This window comes from Pinus tabuliformis, chromosome 7, assembly GCF_031772625.1.
Source record: "Pinus tabuliformis cultivar Carrire ecotype Pingquan chromosome 7, CPIR1, whole genome shotgun sequence".
NCBI classification, from domain to species: domain Eukaryota; kingdom Viridiplantae; phylum Streptophyta; class Pinopsida; order Pinales; family Pinaceae; genus Pinus; species Pinus tabuliformis.
The window spans coordinates 1,260,188,788-1,260,204,321 of NC_142293.1; the positions used below are offsets into that span (position 1 = coordinate 1,260,188,788).

Consider the following 15,534-nt stretch of genomic DNA (forward strand, 5'->3'; position numbering starts at 1 on the left):
TTTTCTAAAACATATATAGGTGTTCATTATCATTGGTGTGTGTTGTATTTCATTATTCTCTATTTTTACATTTTATCTATCACTAGCATAAGCCAAAAAGCAATAATTGATAAATATATAAATCTATGGAAAATTAATTGTCACAGTATAGTTTTTAAATTTCAATATATTTTTTAAAAATATGTTGTGATGAAATTTCTGGAAGAATATGCATGGTGGCTTACAGATCATATTGGTATTGGAGCATGTTTCTTTGGGTATCTTTTAGGAAGTTGGATGGGATCGAATCAATTTAAAAATGAAGTCATAAAACCATAATCATGGATGACAAATCAAATTATGATAACCATCAGGGTCTAGCAAAGGAGAGGTTTAAAAGGCTAGAAGAACAAGTCATAGATATACACAATAATGTAAGCCTCCTCATGTTGACCCTAAGCAATAAGCTTGGGTTGTTCAAAGAAAATGGAGCTTATGTTGAGAGATTAGCGCTAGTAGGATTAGGGGTTAGATTTCTATTTCTTGATAATTACTTGTGAATTATGTTGGATTCTTTTACTTATTTGTTATATTATCTTTCATCAAGCAATTACCAAATTATGTGTGCACGAAGATAAAAAAAAATACAAGACACAAGATGTAGGCACTCTTCCATGGAAAAAACCCTATCTGGGGGAAAACCCAATCAAAATCTCTTCCTTCAATAGTTTTCCTTGAGACTCTTCAACCTAAACAAAAACCTCCTCCACACCAAGCCAGCCTCTCCTTCTTCGATCCAACCTTTGACCTAGTAGTAGAAGCACTTCAACCCTAACATCTTTGACTTAGAAGCTTCCATCATTAGCAGCAATTTCGACTTGGAAGCTTCCATCATTAGCAACAGCTTCGACTTGGCAGCTTTCGGCATCAGAAGCAACTTCGACTTGATAGCTTCTCGCATCAACAATAGATTCACACTACAACAAAACCAGCGATTTGCGCCAGATTTAGCGCCAGATTTTAGTGCATTTTTTTTGTAATTGTGATGAGCAACCTGGCGCTAAATCTGGCTCTATTGTACAGTTTTTAAAGCGTCCTTTTTTGCACCTGATTTTGCATCCTTTTTCACACTATATTTTGCATCATTTTTTACACCAAACTATGCATCATTTTTTGCGTCAAATTTTGAACCAAGATTTGCATCTTATTTTATGACAGGTTTTGCTTCTAGTTTTGTGTCATTTTTTGCATCTATTTTTCATTCTCTTCTGCTTCCTATTTTGTGTCATTCTTTGCTTCCATTTTTGCACCATCATTTGCATCAAGTTTACACTGTATTTTGAATCCAATTTAACGTCTTTTTATGCATCCATTTTGTGTCAATTTTTGCATCTAGTCTTACGCCAGGTTTTGTATCTAGTCTTACACTAGTTTTTGCTTCTATTTTTGCACCAGCTTTGGTGCCTATCTTTGCACCATGTGTTGAATTTGATTTAGCACCAAATTTTGCATCCATTTTTGTGCCCATTTTTGCATCTTTTTTTGGACCATTTTTTACATCCACATTTACGTTTGATTTGTCTCCATTTTTCCCATCTCATTTTGCACCATATTTTGCGTCATTTGTTTCATCCAATTTTGCATCATTTTTAACACCATCTCTTGCATCTAATGTTACATCATTTTGAGCATCCAAATTTGCATTTATATTTGCATCTTATGTTGAGTCATGTGTTGTGTCCACCTTTGCATCTTATTTTGTGTCTAATGGTACATTCAATTTAGAGCCATTTTTTACGTCTACTTTTGTATTTGTTTTTGCACCAAGTTTTGCATCCAATTTTAAGCTATTTTATGCCCCTTTTTGCACCATTTTTTTGTGTCTACTTGTGTCGAATGTTGCACCACTATTTACACCGACTTTTTCATCCAATTTTGCATTTTTTTGGTGTCTAGTTTTACATCGTTTTCACCATCCAAATTTGCATCTTTTTTTGCCTCATTTTGTGTCCACATTTGGATATAATTTTGTGTCTGAGTTTGAGCCTAAATTTGCATGTGATTAGGAATCATTTTTTACATCCAATATGGCATCCTTGGTTTCACCTTTTTTCAGCCCCATTTTGCATCTTGTTTTATGTCTTTTCTTACATCTTTTTTTTTTTCCTTTTTTGCACCCAAGTTTGCATCCCAAATTTACACCATTATTTGCATCATCATTTGTCATATTAATTTGTAACGTTTTTTGCTTCTTTTTAACGCTCAACTTTGCATCTTATTTTACATCTAGTTGTTGTCTTTTTTTGCATCTAATTTGGTGCCCATTTATGTGTCCTTGTTTTTGCCCAATTTGATATCCTTTTGTATGACATGTTTTGTTCCCTTCTTTGTGTCAACTATTGCACAATTTTTCACTTCTAATTTAAAACACTTTGTATGTCAATTGTTTGCATTTTGTATTAATTCCTAATTTAACATCCAATTTTACTTTCAATTTTGCATCCATGGTTACATCCGCATTTGACTTCTTATATAGAGTATATTTTTCTTTACATATATGACCCCCTTTATAAATTCATAGTGAAATATATGATAGTTTCTAAATATCATTAAAGCAGATATCACAACTCAAAATCATTTGTAAAGAAATTTAAGAGAAATTGACAACATCCATCCAAAAAAATAACAATGTGTCATTGACAATTTTCAAAACATGTATAAAATAGCAACATAATACTAATAAAATCAGTATTATTTTTAATCAAAACAATTAAAATTCAAATATGATTAACAAATCAAAATATTTCATGAATATCGTTATTCTACGATAAATTAACAACATACATAAATCAAACTCATCGTATGATTACAAAATCAAAATGTCTCATTAATATAGGGTAAATTCACAACACCCATCTAAACATAGCAATGTCATTCTACACAATAATTTCTTCATAAAAAACAATGCATGTGCATGCCTAGCTACCACCACCAAGATCATCCTCATGATCATCTTGACCATCGTCATTACTCTGATCCACATCATCACCAACACCGCAACTATCATCATCATCTCCTCCTTCACCACCATCATCCTCATCCTCATCCTCATCATCTCCTGATATATGTTGAACATAATTTGGATCATCGTCTTGGCAATCATTACCTATAGCATTCTGACAAAAAAAATCAATATTACATGTTAGTATTAATTACATAACACAACGCATGTTTTTGTTATACAATGTTAACCATAAAATGAGGTAAGATATAATATCTAATAATACTAAAAAATAAAATGAAAATATGGTTTAAAAGTATATTGGAAATCCAACTAAGATTACATACCATAGAGTCCATCCAAACAACAAATTCAACCCATCTCTTTTTCTGCAGCACCTCCTTTTCCAAATGATTTGGAGGTCTTCCATATTTTAGTTCCTATCAATCAGTAAACAGGGAGAAATTAGATAACAATGACTTTCTTCTAGTACAAAATTTATTAAAAAAATATCACATGTTTAATATACTTACAAAGGTTGTTATCAACGCTTTTAAACCTTTCTGGCCACTACGATGAGTGACTTTTGTCTTGGTTAACCTCGCCTTGGATGCCTTGTCCTTAAACATAAACCAATTCAATTTATTTTCACACAAATACATGTCTAAGATACTTATAAGTATTAATACATTCTAAATAATGTTTAATGAAAAATTCAATACCTGAATGCTCTCATTGTCAGCTTTTCTTTGTGCATCCAACTTCTCATATGATTTTACAAGTTCTTTCCATACTTTAAAAGGTATGTCAATAGGTCTTTGTTTCAGTCTTTGATCTTGAGGCATTTTTTTAATTTTTCTTGTTTGGGTAAAAATTTTGGTTAAAAAAAACCGAACAAGTAATTCACATCAATGGCATGGGGACTCTATGGATATGTGTAAAAAAATGGCTATAAAGAAAACATCCAAAAAACATATGAGCTCTCCCTTTGATGGTCACTTGGGGCATATGGCTGGAAAGGAACAACTCCATTTTCGAAAATCAAGGACAATCCTTTCTCAAAGTCCTTCCTAATATTTGCTCCAAATGTCTTAAAATGAAAAACAAAATTCAAACGTTTAAACATCTCCCTTAAATATAACGTTCGACCATAAATTCTTCACTTTTATTGTTATCGGCTCTGGAATGATTTTTCTATATGCAATTATATAATGAAATATGTGTGCACTAATGAAAAAACATTGAGTTTCATTTTTCATAATCACAAACAATGAAAAACGAATCACACGTAACTAGCATTATTTTGGAAATTTTATATTTATTAAAAACCTTTAACATGTTTTCCTCCCATATCTCATAAAAAGGTGTGAAATTTTTTATATACTCTCCAATAAGCACTACAACAAAACCAGCGATTTGGAGGTTTTACACTAAGTTTTTCAACATCGAACTTACTAGGGCTTGCACCACCGGGGTTATTAGTAAGAATCTCATGAGGTTTGCATAGCCATGATTATTAGAATCAAAATAGTAGGATTTGCACTAAAAAACAGTTCATAGAGCTTTCCTGCTGGGGAGAAAATCACAAGTTCAACTTCTGCAGTGCAGAGCACCGAGAGCTCGTAAGCTTTCTTCAGCAATCCACCTACGTTTGGAAAATGTAGCCTGCCTGCTCGCGATGTTCTCAATCCTCTTCCTATGCATCTTTCCCCTCACTATTCTTGTATGTCCTCTTTCGTTTTTCCCTCCAAACAAACCCTCTCAAATTGAGAAAGCAGAACAACTCACTCGATGAGAATCCGAATCCAATTATCGCTTCTAACAATAACCCAATACGATACCAGAAGTGATTACACAAAACCTCATTAACTCTTCATTTGTTTGGAAAAGAGCCAAGCATATACTTCTGACGAGGGTTTCCGTCTCAAGTCTGGCTCGCAGGACGTCGCTTAGTCAATTGCGAGAAAAGTTTTCCACCTGCCTGTCACATTCGGTTTGTCACACTATATATTAAAATAAGGTTGATCATACTAACAATAAGATTGTATAGTTTAAAAGGAGGGCTCTCCTGACTGCATTTGGTTGGTTTATAGAAAAGATTGCTGAAATGTGTAATGTGAATGCTCTGCTAACTGTTTTTTAAGCATTTGGAAGTATTAAAACCCCCTAGGATAATTAATGTAAGACCTGTTAATTAATGTGTAAAGATGGCTATTGTCCTTGGGCTACCTTAGCTGTTCGTGTTTAGTGATCTATGGTACTATGACTCCTCAAGTCACTATTAAACCATGAGAACCATGCCCAGGCAAACTAGTGTGACATTGTGGATGAGAACCAAAACTAGACTCCTATAACCTCCTTTTTCATCCTTTAAATTGCAGAATTAACTGACTGTTCTAGTAATCATTCTTGAGCACCTGAAGATGTGCACCCTAAATAATAAGAATAATACCCTGTAACATATGAATAGTCCATCCTGTGCATGTAGGATATGCACATGAGGTCCAATAAAATCACTAACCAGAATACCAGGTGTTATTAAAGCCTCTACAGGTTGATATATATGAATGTTACAGTGTGCAGGAGTATGATTCAATTCCATACGAAAATACAAAACATCTGATAGGATTTCCTTATACCTCATAGACAAACAACCATTGTCCCTTCTATAGATGAGCAGAATAAGTGCTTGGTTCTATACACTAAATAAAGACAAAGTATAGTACTTATTGCTGATAAAATGGGATTTAAATCACGGTTCAATTGCTTGACATTCAGCTGGTCACAGAATTGTAGAGTGCATAATCATAAGTGATGTTGCGAGCCTCATTGCTCAAAGTCTAAGGGTCTTGCGAGCCATAATCACAGCCATGTATGGCATATCTTGTGATTATGGCATTTTATGAGGTCAATTCTTGTGAAGACATTTCAATTTATAATAAATTTTGAACCTCAACAGAGTTTTGGCAAGACCTGGCTGAACTAGGACATCAACAACACAGCTGATATGAATGACATAATCTAGCCTCAAGAGGGAGCCTCTTTTGTTTCATCACTCTAACAATCTATGAAGTGGTGGAAAGCATAACAACTTCCCCTTGAATATGACACCTAAACTGAGTACAAATCCTAAATGATGCAGCCCTTGGTGCATGTCTCTCAAAGTATCGATATTTCAAATGTTGAAAGCTCTTGTGCCCATTTGATATGCATTCGATTGCAGTTCCCCTGAAGAAAGAATCTTATAAAGGTGAGGCCATGGCCAATATGTTAGCCATATCCATTGGAGTTGCCATTGCTTGACAAATTTAGTGTGATCAGTCCCACCATGATTCACATGGGCTTCTACTCAACACTGGTTGTTGCTATTGTAAGAGTCTTCAAGCTCGTTGAACCCATAGTATTGATAAGTGTATTCTTTGGGTCTCTGGTTTTCAAATTCTGCCTATGTTTTCCTCTCAGTATCATTATTTCAAATGCTGAAAGCTCTAATTCCCATTGCTGTGTATTTGATTGTGGTTTCCCTGAAGAAAGAAGCTTATAAAGGTGAGCCCGAGGCCAATATGTTGGCCATATCCATTGGAGTTACTATTTCAGCTTATGGGGAGGCCAAGATGAATGCATGGGAGGTGATTCTCCAGTTAAGTGCAGTTGCATGTGAGACTACCCAATTGGTTCTCATACAAATTCCACGAACATCAAAAGGGATTAAGTTGAATCCCATCACATCTTTGTTGCTCCTTGTTGCCTTGTTTTTCTCAGCACCCCCTGGGCCTTAGTAGAATACCCATTTCTGATAATCAGGGTCTCTTCCTTTGATTTGGATTACATGACATTTCTGCTTGTGCCTTGGCTCTTAATCTTGTAGCGTTTCTTCTGATAGGAAAGACTTCAGCCTTGACTATGAATGTCACTGGTCTTGTCAAGGACTGGCTGCTCATAACATAATCTTTGTCTGTAATAAATGAAAAGGTTACAGTCATAAACTTGAGTGGGTGTGGACTGGCTTTTCTGGCTGTCTGTTACTATAATCATTTGAAACTTCAAGCTCTCAAGTCCAATGACAACCAACCAAAGTACCTCAGCAGTGCAGTTGATGCCAATGATGAAGGAGAAGGTTTGATAATGACGAGTGGGAGATTCTCAATCAGAGATTCAGAACCAGTAGAGAAAAATCAAACTCAAGCTTCAGGATTAGGTATTTAGATCATTAATATTGTCTTGTGCTAGAGATTACTGTTCTTGGATTGGCTCCTCTATGCCCAGATCTATTTGCAGGGAACAGGCCAGTCATTCACAGTGAAGAAGATAATGACAAGATTAGTGTATAATGATGGACAGGATGGTGCCATGGTGCCAACCTAAATCTCAAGTAAGGAGACATCTATTCATCAATTTGTCAAGAAGCATGGCCTACAATTCAATTGCTCTAAGCCTATCACTTCTTCCACCTGTCAAATAAATTGTTTCCTGTTTGTTTAGTTGACTATGGTTCTAATAAATATACTATTGTTTGATGTAAAAAGACAAAACAAAACAAAAAATATGGAAGGTTGTGACCCCATTTTCTAACTACAAATTGAAATCGGATTACCATAGTGACCACCTCTGCTTATTGGAATCAAAAAGGGGGTGGGTTAACCCAATACGATACCAGAAGTGATTACACAAAACCTCATTGACTCTTCATTTGTTTGGAAAAGAGCCAAGCATATACTTCTGACGAGGGTTTCCGTCTCAAGTCTGGCTCGCAGGACGTCGCTTAGTCAATTGCGAGAAAAGTTTTCCACCTGCCTGTCATACGGTTTGTCACACTATATATTAAAATAAGGTTGATCATACTAACAATAAGGTTGTATAGTTTAAAAGGAGGGCTCTCCTGACTGCATTTGGTTGGTTTATAGAAAAGATTGCTGGAATGTGTAATGTGAATGCTTTGCTAACTGTTTTTTAAGCATTTGGAAGTATTAAAACCCCCTAGGATAATTAATGTAAGACCTGTTAATTAATGTGTAAAGATGGCTATTTTCCTTGGGCTACCTTAGCTGTTCGTGTTTAGTGATCTGTGGTATTATGACTCCTCAAGTCACTATTAAACCATGAGAACCATGCCCAGGCAGACTAGTGTGACATTGTGGATGAGAACCAAAACTAGACTCCTATAACCTCCTTTTTCATCCTTTAAATTGCAGAATTAACTGACCGTTTTAGTAATCGTTCTTGAGCACCTGAAGATACTCACCTATACATATTATACTCATCTAGACATATGATACTCGCATCTCTACGTTTCACTTCTTTACTCTTATCTCGAGCTCTATACATAATCGAAGCTATTCTCTATTATCATAATAGAAACCCCCTCTATTATTTGCATATGTTTCAAACACAAGTATTGAAATAGCAATATCAAGTATGATGGAATTATGTGAAGCTTTAAAGTAGCCCGTGTTGTCATTTAGTTGAAAAGAATTAACACTTATTTGAGATTATTGAGGACATTTAATTCCACGCAATTATATATATATATAGTTTAGTCATTATAGTGTTGTGAATAACATTTCAAATGGTACGAGAGCACAATTTTACACACTAGGACCTATGGACCTGCATGCAGTATAGATTGTTAAAGTTATTCATCTTAATTATCTTTAAGCTAACAAATTATTAGATCCCACTGTCGCTCCTAGTGCCCTAGCATAATCGAGTTGTGATGGATAGAACAGGAAAAAAAGAGGAAAAGATAGGGCTACAAATGGTCATTACGCATGAAACCAAGTACAAATTACACGCTAATCTGCTCAACAAAGAGAGGGGGATCAGAATAGTATATCTATTAGTGAACCCAAGTACAAATTACATGCCAACCTGCTCAACAAAGAGAGAGGGGTCAGAATATTATATCTATTTGTGAAGTTATAATCACGATGCAATCATTTCAAAAAATCACTGATATAATGAAAATACTAACTAAACATAGAATCTAGTCGTAATTCAATTTTGAGTGAGGAATCAACAATTTTCCCGAGAGGCAACCCATATAAAGAACGAGAAAAGGTTTTGGTGTGATATTGGTGGAGAGAGAACATGGCTAGGTACATGATTATACTAATCACAAAGAACAGATGCTGAATTTTTATGTTAAGAGTAACACCTTATTATGGTGGAAAACTTTATTACTGCAGCTTGGGTTAGATATTCCTTTGGTAAACTAGGTAATTATTGAGTAGCAAGTTCAAAAACGTTACCTCTCAAAAGGGCTTACAGAAAGTTAATTGAATGAAGTTAATGCACCCAGTAGACAGAGCCATAGGAGATTGTGAATCTAGATTCACGGGGCTATTGAGATCTCTCACTCGAACATAGAAACGTTTAAAAATATATAAATTTGTATATGGATTGAAAGTTTTTGAGAAAGTTTTCATATACTAATGCCTCACACCTTGCATTAGGTTCAAGGAGCATGTGTTGCCGAGGAGGCTTTGGGTGGAGGTCATCACAGATCACCTTGATGGCCAATTATTTGAGGGCCTAAGAAAAGTCATTTAGCAGCTGTAGATTTTGGATCATGTATAGGGAATAGGGAGGCACCAAGAACACATGTTCTAGGAGTTTATAGATAATACATAGGAAGGCAAGGACCATCTCTTAAAGCCTACAACATGCAGCAGGGGGCTACATGCCCACAACATGCACAACAAAGCAATGCGTCCACATTTACCGAAATGAAGAAATATGAACAACCTACTACAGAGGAATGTTAGATGTGTGGAGGGACATATTTTTAGAGATATTGCCCATAGGTGTACAGAGGGGAAAAATTTGAGCAGAATTGGACAATGGGGAGACATATGAACAGAGCGTATAGGATTCAGTCATCTTAGACAGTCAACTTTTATTATTCCAAATCTGCTCAACCTCTCAGAAGGTTGCAAAAACGAATTTGCATTTTATGACAATCTGCCATACTTTGTAACCATTATTCTATTTGTGATACATTTATCTATAAGCTGGGTCATGTCAGTCAATTTTCAAGTTTTCATGGATGAGTTCAAATAAAATCTCTCATAAGCCTAAGTTTTGGTTGCAATCCGAACCTAGCAGTCAGACAAATCTGTGTCAGATATTCACTCTCCTGCTTGTAGGCCGTGCGTTACTCCAAAGTTATCTTCCATCCATATAGAGTGTATGCAGAGTCCATTACGGATACCGTTAACTACAGCAGTCCAACATATAAAGAAACTTTTGATAATGACTATAAAATTCAAATCATAAATGATAAAACTATCAAAATTAAATTTCACATGCAATTTTTCCGAAATTGGATGTTGTCAAATTTAAAATGAGTTTTTGCATCGGTATCAACCCCCAAAACAAGAACCTTCCTTGCAGCAAAGAATACCCACTCACTTTTATAACAGGAACTAAAGACTACAAATATGAAAAACTTTAATAACTGAAAACAGCTTTCGACGGCCCTTAAATGAAACCATCTCTACAATTCTAAAAATATGGAGCAAAAATTCTTTTAAAGCAAAATCCCACTCACAAAACCATATATACTGCTACTACGGCAAACAATTGCATGGAGAGTATGGAATGCATAAACGACATCAAATTTGCAGTATAACTGAATCTATTTTTCCGAAATTCATAAGAAATGAAAAATACAATGGGATCTTGTTAAGGACATAGCAGCAATGCTTTCTATGAACAATATCTGCTAGTTCAAACCTAAAGAAATCTGCACATAACAAAACTCCACTAAGAACAGATCTGAATCAGGGACTTTAACACCTTGACTTGTACTGGCAAGCACACCAGGTTCACTCTTCCATGAATAACGGTAAACCCAGCACAGTCAAGCTTTTCCCTTTCAAGATAGCTAAATTAAGGAACATGAAAAAACCATTTCACTAATTAAACAAGAAAGGATGATCTGGAACTTTTTCCCAATTACCAGTTCTACCATAACAGAAACACTGAGCATGCATAAACCCATTTGCTGGCCAATAAGAAATTACAGGCGGTACCTACTCAGATTTTCCAAGACATCACCTGATATAATTAAAAAAGGATGCGGGTCCATTTATTTGAGCTCGTCTTTTTTTTTAACAGAAACAACTCATTCTTTTTGGAAGGAACGGATCAATCTCCTAGGACGTGTCGCCTAGGGGATTACCACGTATATGTGAGAGGATGTAAGAAACAACACACTTGGACTCGAACCTAGGCCAGTGGAGAGGTAAACTCTCACCGATTTACCAGGTAAACTCTCACCGAGGTAAACAGAACACAAGGGCAAAACACCCCGCGGGGAGATGAATTATTTTATCAATTTTTGCTCAAGAAAAGCAATGCCATTAAATTGTCTTCAATTCTTGTCATATCAGCTAACACCATAAACTGATAGAAAAAGGGTGCATATACACATTGTTTTACAGCCCTCGAGTTTCCTTATAAACCGAAGAAGCACGATTCAACCCTAATTTTTTTTCCCAAAATTCACACGAACATAATTTAGAAAGGAAAAGAAGGAAACCCTTAGATGGTTGTTTTTTCTCCTTTTCTTCTTAAAATTGACAGAGATAAAACAATTAAAGAAAAATAAAACGCAAAGGAAAAATGAATCCCACTGTGGGATGAATTATTTCACAAGTTTTCTAAACAATGGCAATTTCAATTAATCGTCTATCTCTTATTTTCCGTCACTTCTTTGAACCAGAAAACTGCATAAATTGATCGAAAAAAAAAAGATATAAAGTCATTTTTTCTCCCCTCGCGTTTTATTCGAATCCATAGAAATTCTATTCTACCATAATGTTTACCCCCATATTCACATAAACCCACCAGAAACAAAAATAGAGAAACCTTACGATGATTTTTTTGTCCATAGAAACCCAATTCAACCCTAATGTCTTTTCCCAGATTCAAATAACCCCAATTGATAAAGAAAAAAGAGAAACCCTAAGATGGTCTTTTTTTAAACCTGTTATTCTTCTTAAAATTCATACAGATCAAACTGAAAAATTAGAAATTAAGCAAATTTGCGTACATGGAAAACCCCTCAGACATTGGCAACAACCGTGGTAGGGTCGCCGAGGAAGGAGAGAAATCCAGGAACGGGCTCCTCTTCGTCCAAAAAGAGATCTTCAGGAACCCTAAACGCGCCATGTGCGCACACCATCGCTACCCCGATCATCAACGCCGAAATGAGCACAGCCCTGACGCTCGTCATAAAGACGATAACAATCGTAAGGACTGTCAGGATTCCCAGTACCTCCCGGTCGCTATAGGTTCTATCGAGCAGAACCAGGGGCTCCCTCCTCAACAGATAAAGGAAGATCCAGCCCCCCTAGGAGAGCAACGAGGAGGAAAAACGAGATAGGGTTGGACAAAAGGCTGAAAGCGAGAACGCCAGAGAGCAAGAGGAGGTCGTTCACGCGGAAGTATGTCCAGTTCTTGCAGACCCTGGTGACCGCTTCTGCCATGGATGCGGGCTTTGCCAGGGAGTTGCGGTCTACGAGCTCCGGCCATGGCCTCCTTTGGGAAAGGGCGTTGTTGGTACCTTCTAAGAGCCCAGAGAAGAAAACACGAGCGGCGGTCGGCGTCATTGGCAACGTCGTTATTGTAGGCACCGTGTCCGCAGATGACGATGTTGGAAGAGGGCTATAAGCAGCTGCCATTTTCTGGTTCTGGTCTGTATTAGAGTCTGTAAGCAGGGAACTACGTGGAAAAGATTGCAGCAGCGCAGGAGCAGAGGCCTTCTGAACAGTGATCAAATTTGAACACATCAGAGCCCTTCAAAGGGCCTCTGGCACGTCACAGAAGTAGGGAGAAAATTTTACTAGTCAAAAGAAAATTAAAATTTGAATTTTGCCATTTTAAAAAGAAATTGGAATAATATTATAAAAATTTTTAAGAAGGGCTGTTAAGTTGTCAACTCGTCTAATTTTTTTTTTAAATTTCATTTTTTCTGAAATCCAGACTTTGAGAATTTCAATTCCAACTGATGTGCCTCTATCACAAATTACAATAGTTAAACTTGTAAATTTCCTTAGAATAGTTAAACTTCTAAATTTCCTTTCTCAACTGATGTTAAATCCCATTTTAGAAATGACAGTTTCCAAGTTGCTCCAATTTCAAAAACAACAGTTTCCTTTTGAATTGCATTTTCTAATTTGGGCTAAAGCTTTCCATGCTAGCTTCAAATGAAATAAAACTAGATTCAAATGGAATAAAGCTTTCCATGTTAGCTTTTATAGAAAGTCAGTGACGATCGAGATTAGGGCCAACCAGTGCAGAACGAAGAGGAAAACATTTCGGAAACAAAAGTATTTCAATGAAACACATTAGGTTGTTCCTATGTTGAATGGATGGATGAATTAGCTCGTTTCTCTATTGAATGGATGCATAAGGTACGACAGATCTGAACTTTCTTCATATTATTATGAATAGCAATTGGAATCTCTAATTTTTCTGGTTTCTGTTTCAGTAATTCATTTGTTATTTGTAGGTGTTTCTGGATTAACATTTCTTTGTCAATTTGTTTTTAATTTCTTTATTCCAGCGTGGAGGGCAGAGCATTGGGTGAAAAGCACCTAGTGAATAGTAACAATACTACTGTAATTTCTTGATTCAAGCGTCTTGGGTGCAAAGCGCCTAGTGAATACTACTACAAAGTCATACTTTTTTAAGGTATTATATAGTGTGGTGTTTATGGATTTGATTTCTTTGTGAACAATAATTCATCTAATTATTTTCAAAATTGGTAAGGTGATTTGTTTGTTCATTTATTGTTTTCAGTGACTTTGTTAAGTGTGTAGGGTGGAGAGTTTCCTGTACAAAGGTTCGGGTGAGCACTGTTTCTCTCAAGCAATATCATTCTCAGGTACCTTCCCAACTTGTCTAGACTTTTCTCTAGACTTCTGCTCCTATTCTTCATGATTCCGCTCTTGTTGGTGCAGTCTATTCAATGAGCAATTATCTCACAAGAGAGCTGCATTTTTTTCAAATTATATCATTATTGTTTTTTATCTATTACTGATAAAAACCATTAAGGCTTAATAGCTTTCTATTTCATAATGGTAAAAATCACCGCTGCTTAATAGCTTTTCATTTATAAGTCTATGTGCTCAGCAATAGCAAGGTGTGGTTATACTATGTTTTAGAGTTTTTAGTTGAGATTTGGTAAAAATATTTTTGTTGGATTATGTTATTTCAATGATCCATGTTGTTATATCATGTTTTGGAATTTTTAGTTAGAATTTAGCAAAATCATTTTTATTAGATTATATTTTATATATAATCTAATATATATATATATATATATATATATATATATATATATATATATATATATATATATATATATATATTCAATGAAAAATCAAACTATGATTCTAATAAATTTCTGCCAAACAAATTTGATAGAAAATATCATAAAAACCCTGATAACATAGAATAGTTACACCAAAGCTTCACAATCAATAGTTGCAAGTGTGAGATGTTACAACAGATTCGATTTTGACAATTTTACTTGTATGGAATTGGAAGAACTGAGGTATTGAATTAAACATTGTACTAAATACTGATATAGTGAAGTTATAAAAGAAACTTTGGTATGCACAGGAGAAACAATCTATCATAAACATCTTACAAGCCAGGATGAAAGTTTGCCATACAACATTGTTGGAATTGGAGGTATTGTATTGAACATTGTACTACATACACACACACACAAATATATATATATATATATATTGTGTGCTCAGTGGAAAGATTCTATCATTAAGTAAAACTGTTAATCTCGCAAAGTCTCAAACAACAAATCCATAAACAATACACATTAACCTCACAAATTCTCAAACAACATATAAGAAACGACATGCTAAGCATTGAAGAATTATTACATTCGAACTTGGAACTGTTGTATAAAAGAAAAGTTCAATATATAAAAAACTGAAGCCTTTCAAACGCTGGCAATTGAATATTTATAGAAGATCAAAAAGCATGCCTTGAGTTTAGATTAATTACCATATGCAACAATTATATATTCTATTGTAAATGCAGATCAATAGGTCTTCAAGCTATTCTTGTTGGATGGGAAGTCTTGTGAGAGGAAACACCAATTCCTACTCCAAATAGATTAGTACAAGTTCCTTCTCTAGGTGAATTAGTACAAAGACCAGGAAGTAATGATATAGCAAGATAAATGTCAAACCACAAAAGCAAAGGCAGCAAGACATTACAAAATATGAATGATAGAAATTAGTTGTGGTAAGGGAATTCTTGGCCCGCAAGAGTGGAATTGTAAGTTGTTGAAATGAAACAGATAAAGAAGGGCAGAACTGCCATTTGCATGAAGACCAGACAACAGAGATTGCAACAAACATGTTAAAAAGGGGCCATTCTTGATGTTGTAAGGCAAGGGAGAAGAGTTTCTTTTATCAAAGAAAAAAAAATGCTTTGATGTGGTAAGCATGTTCTTCTTAACTTTGTGAGTATTATCATAAAGTTTAGTTTAGTTGAGTAACATTTAAGGAATAACTCTT

The 15,534-nt window shown here is 35.3% G+C and overlaps 1 pseudogene across 1 annotated transcript; it reads right to left on the bottom strand.

Annotated features, from left to right (window-relative positions):
• Positions 1-3,048: 3,048 nt before the first annotated feature.
• Positions 3,049-12,832, bottom strand: LOC149251983 (PRA1 family protein B1 pseudogene; annotated as a pseudogene). The gene is made up of 4 exons (XR_016266941.1): positions 12,036-12,832; positions 3,514-3,600; positions 3,328-3,420; positions 3,049-3,155 (listed from the first exon to the last, which is right to left on the bottom strand). The product of XR_016266941.1 is annotated as a PRA1 family protein B1 pseudogene (transcript).
• Positions 12,833-15,534: the final 2,702 nt, after the last annotated feature.